Source organism: Priapulus caudatus, unplaced genomic scaffold (genome assembly GCF_000485595.1).
Source record: "Priapulus caudatus unplaced genomic scaffold, Priapulus_caudatus-5.0.1 Scaffold447, whole genome shotgun sequence".
Lineage (NCBI taxonomy): Eukaryota > Metazoa > Priapulida > Priapulimorpha > Priapulimorphida > Priapulidae > Priapulus > Priapulus caudatus.
In genome coordinates, this window is record NW_014577508.1 from 30,043 (window position 1) to 35,298 (window position 5,256).

Here is a 5,256-nt window from a genome sequence, read left to right on the forward strand (position 1 = left end):
CACACACACACACACACACACGCACGCACGAACGCACACACACACACGCACGCACGCACGCACGCACACACACACACGCACGCACGCACGCACGCACACACGCACGCACGCACACACACACACACACACACGCACCCACGCACGCACGCATGCCCACACACAAACACACACAAACACGCGAACGGAGATTTCATACAGATTTTCTCGTTATTCCGCAAACATTTGCAGTTTCTGTTGCTGCACGCGCGCGTGTTTATTATTGCGGTGTATAGAAAGGAATCGGTTTGCGGATAATCAGACGGCCGCGGGTGCTGCCGTGCTTTGAGGCGTGCGTGTCGCGCTGGCGATCGTGTGTGATACAACAAATACGAGCAGACTTTTTACCCTAACCATCTTGATTCTGCAAAATAAACCATTTCACCCGAATAAATTGGCAGCAGATGCCATAGAAACGGCGCAAGTTGCGCAGGCACATTCAATGAAAAACACGCTAGAAGGAAATGAACGAGGGGCCTGTCACGTCGGCACCTAGTCATCAGCAACAGCCCCAGCCGAGCACAGGAGCAACAGCGAAATCACGCTCCCGTAAAAAAGTAAATGCATCCCGTCGTTGATATGGGATCCTAGCTGTGAGATCGTCTACGTTAAAGAATAAACTAATTTATATTTAACTCGTTATTTACGGTACTGCTGCTGCTGCTGCTCTCTCGAAACATTTCTTCAGAAGCCATAACAGTCATAAGAAATTAGTAATACGGCAACGCCATATTTATATTCTATTAAATTCAACATATCAACAATCCGGATACAGCCCACTTATGCTGAGAGGGTCTATGTCCCCCAGGGTACTGCCGGAACGTACCCTGGTACTATCTAATATGCCGGACCGTACCTCGCCTACTCCACTAACGAGTTTCATTAAAGCTGGGGGCACACGAGCGTATTTTTTCGCCCGATCGCGACGATTAAAATCGCCAGCGAATTTATACGCCCGATCACGAAGGGGCACACGTAGCGAATTTGAGAGCGTACGCCTAAGCCACTCGACGGAATCACATGATCACATGATGCATCCCATGATATCAACAACACGTCCGATTGGTTTAAAAAAATATCGATCGCTCGACAAAATACGCCGGACACGGGCACACGAGCGAATTTGCCAGTAAATAATCGCCGGCGTAAATAATCGGCCGAAAATATCCAATTAATAATATTTTTATATATTAATAAATTTAACATTTTTGATACGGGCGATTCGTACGGGCGATTAAAATCGGCGTCGACGTGAACGGGCACACGGGCGAATTTTTCGAGCGATTTTAAAATTCGCCGCGATCGGGCGATAAAATACGCTCGTGTGCCCCTACCATAGTCGCGTGCCCCTACCCAAGAGTCGCCTACGCCTACTCCCTAACCCTAACCATATCAGATAGTTACCAGGGTACGTTCCGGTATACCGTACCCAGGGTACGTTCCGGCAGTACCCTGGGAGACATAGACCCTATGAGCCCCACTTATCGTAAGCATAACTTTTCTACAATAATGCAAGTTGAATTTTTCTTTTAGACGTTATTAATTCCAAAACTGTACAAATAATCGCAGGTTATTTATATTATTTAGGAAACTAGGAAACAATTAATTAACAAACAATAATAATAAAATGCAGCAATGCAATTACAACGAAACCTTTACTATTTTAGTTAGTATTTAAAAAATATTTTACCGCTTGCCTAGATCACATATGCAATACATACGTAACCAATCCCCCAATCTCCGTGAACAGGACGTTCTGCAAATGCAAAATTTTGTTACACGTTTCAGAAACACTGAGAACATTTAATTAATTTCGACCGCTGCACCCTCGCTCATGCACACGTACGCACACGTACACCGTGGTTACGTATACACTCACATGCTTTTAAGTTTGAAAAAGGGATCTTTACTTTGTTAACTGCCGAGACTAGCATTCCGATAGAGATTTATCGGCAGATGGAATGCCTTCCAACATTAAACACAACAAAACTGAACCAACCACCAACGAGAACAGCATGAAATGCTAAAATGAATATAATCTGTGAATAAAAAAATAGGCCCGAATAATTCTTTGATTTACGATAATAATCTAACAACTCTAGCGAGAGGTTTGCAAAGATGGCGGGCAAAATTGTTTGCACTGCAGAAATGAGCATTATTTATTTCTTTACATGGCCTCCATGCCCAGCAGGTGGCGTAATGCAAGAAGAAACAGAACAGCATCTGTCACTTCTACAGAGGAGGCAACATTCGGACGAATACCTCCATCCATTAGATTTACGTACGGAATATGCCGAAGTGCACGAGTGTAAAGGCAAGTTACAGCAATCACTGCAGGATATGAAACAGATACCAGAATCCTACCAGTATAAATATGTAACAACGTCAATTCCTCCAATAGAAAAAAACTTCAGTGCACCTTAAAGGGGGGCTTATGTCGGGCTTGCGAGCCGACTCGACTGGAAGCAACTGGCTGCAATTCACTGCGACTGCAGTGCTTAGGTCGGTCGACTGCGACGCGACTGCCTGCGACTGGCCGCCACTAGTTGCTCGGAATAGAACAGTAGGCAACTAGTCGCTGCCGATCGCTTCCAGTTGCTCGAAATCCAGTTGCTTCCAGTCGAGTCGGCTCGCAAGCCCGACATAAGCCCCCCTTTACGAACCTTCACGGTCCCGAAAGACACGGTACAGTAGTTGTCCTGCCTGATATCAGAGATATAGCACGATAATAACAAACAAGCGCCGAACCACGAACATCGTCAAGATGACGGCAGCTTGCGCTAATAGCGTCAACGATCGGGGACACAAGCGACGTCGCAAATGGACGTCAACGACAGGTGTACACTGTCCGTCAATTGTCTGTGACAATGTTGCAGCGGGGAGTAATGGCTGTCAATACCAGTGGCAATGCTGTTAGCGACAATGCCACAGTGGAGGATATTGACTGTCAATGGCTTGAAACAATCCATCAACATGCAACAACAGTGTTGTGCACTGACTCATGGGGCAGCAACAATGCAAGAACTGGCCATCAACGACTATGATTTGCCGACTGACTTTTTTCAATTTGATGGCGACAGTACTGCAAACTGACTGGCAACAGTTACCGAAAACGTTTCACATTGGCCGGCAATGACTGGTGACAATGCCATACATAATACATTGACCGTTAATGGCTGGTGACAATGGCACACCTTGACCGTCAATGACGGGCGACAATGTCAGGCAATGACCGTGAATGACTGGTGACAATTCTGCACATTGACTGCCAATAAGTGGTGACAATTCCACACATTGAACGTCAATGACTGGTAACAATGCCACACATTGACCGTCAATGACTGATGACAACGCCACGCATCGACCGTCAACTGCTGGTTAAGTTCTGCACTACCAATGATTGGTGACAAATGACAATGCTGCACATGACTGATGACAATGCTGCACATTGACTGGTGACAATGCTGCACATTGACCGTCAATGACTGGTGACAATGCCACGCATTGAATGTCAACTGCTGGTGAAGTTCTGCACATTGACTATCCCTGACTGGTGACAATGCTGCACGTTGACTGGTGACAATGCTGCACGTTGACTGGTGACAATGCTGCACGTTGACTGGTGACACGTTGACTGGTGACAATGCTGCACGTTGACTGGTGACAATGCTGCACGTTGACTGGTGACAATGCTGCACGTTGACTGGTGACAATGCTGCACATTGACTGGTGACAATGCTGCACATTGACCGTCAATGACTGGTGACAATGCCACGCATTGACCATCAACTGCTGGTGAATTTCTGCACATTGACTATCCCTGACTGGTGACAATGCTGCACGTTGACTGGTGACAATGCTGCACATTGACTGCCGACAGCTGGTGACGAGGCCGCTCAGCTGACGGCAGTCACGCCGCGGGCACCTGCCACGCGCATGCGCGTGGGGCGCTCCCTCGCAGCAGCCGAGCGAAAACCGAGATGTCAAACAATATTGAAATTGGAGCAAAAAGCGAAGCAGCGGCCTCCGCGCTATGCAAGCCAGCCCCCCACCCACCCACCGCATCACCTTACCACATGTCGCAGGCAAACACTTTACACTTAAAACAACAGAGTCATGCTGCGGCGTACACACATTCGATACAGGCTGCAAATCCCGCGCGCTGCCCGTGTTTGCATTAATTTTTTTCACGCACTGCCAAATGCCTGGTGGCAGCAATTTAAACAAACACGCCCACATGTGGCGGGCGTGTGTCTAGTGACCAGCCATCGCCCCTCTCTCTCCTCCGCCAACTACTACTCCGTCCTGCTGTCCCTCACTCTCCCCCTAGGCATCTCTCCCATCCCTTTCCGAATATCGCTCGCGCCCATCTACCCTATTACTAGATAAAAGCGAGTGACAGACCCACAGGCTTCGACAGATGCCGGATCGATGATGGAATGATAGAAGGCATGGTTTCACAGCCACTTATTCATGTTCTCTATCGAGCAAGTAACTCAAATAAACACCGGGAATGGGTTCTCACCAGCCAATGTTCGGCCTACTTCTATCAAAACAAATCTATGGAGACCGGCGGAAAACAGAGAAAATATAAACCACTTTGCATGTGGTATTTGTCGCCATATGGAAAGATCATCACTCCGTATTCTTTCGCTGTGGCACGAGAAAAAAAAATTAAACTTAAACCGGAAGCATTGCTTCTTGATTTATGTAGTCGATTCGAGTGGCATCGTGATAGAAATACTGATGGATATGTTACACAGAAAATTCGTGTTTTTGTACAGAAGCGCCCACTAAAACGAAAATGGAGACGTTTCCCTTTTGTGGTTCTACTTTTGAGTAAATGTAGTTTTTAGACAGATGGCTTGGGCAAAAACTTGTATAGCACCGAGTTCAATTACTTGCATTTCATCATATTGTACATAATGTTGACATCACGATGTGCGCATATCTGTCTTATTGCTGTCTCACGGTTATAGATTTTTAGATGTTAGTATATTATATAGAGGAAGCGATTATTCACTGCAAACACTCCGTCAGTGTCTACGGAGAGCCGCGGGCAGAGAGAGAGAGAGAGAGAGAGAGAGAGAGAGAGAGAGAGAGAGAGAGAGAGAGAGAGAGAGAGAGAGAGAGAATGAGAGAGGGAGAGGGGAGAGGAAGAGAGAGAGAGAGAGAGAGAGAGAGAGAGAGAGAGAGAGAGAGAACGAGAGAGGGGGGAGG

General features: G+C 46.9%; 1 protein-coding gene across 3 annotated transcripts in view; it reads right to left on the reverse strand.

Annotated features, from left to right (window-relative positions):
- Positions 1-5,256, reverse strand: part of LOC106810509 (transmembrane 9 superfamily member 1-like) — a 61,458-nt gene that overhangs the window by 11,181 nt on the left and 45,021 nt on the right. The gene's annotated exons all lie outside the window — the stretch shown is intronic.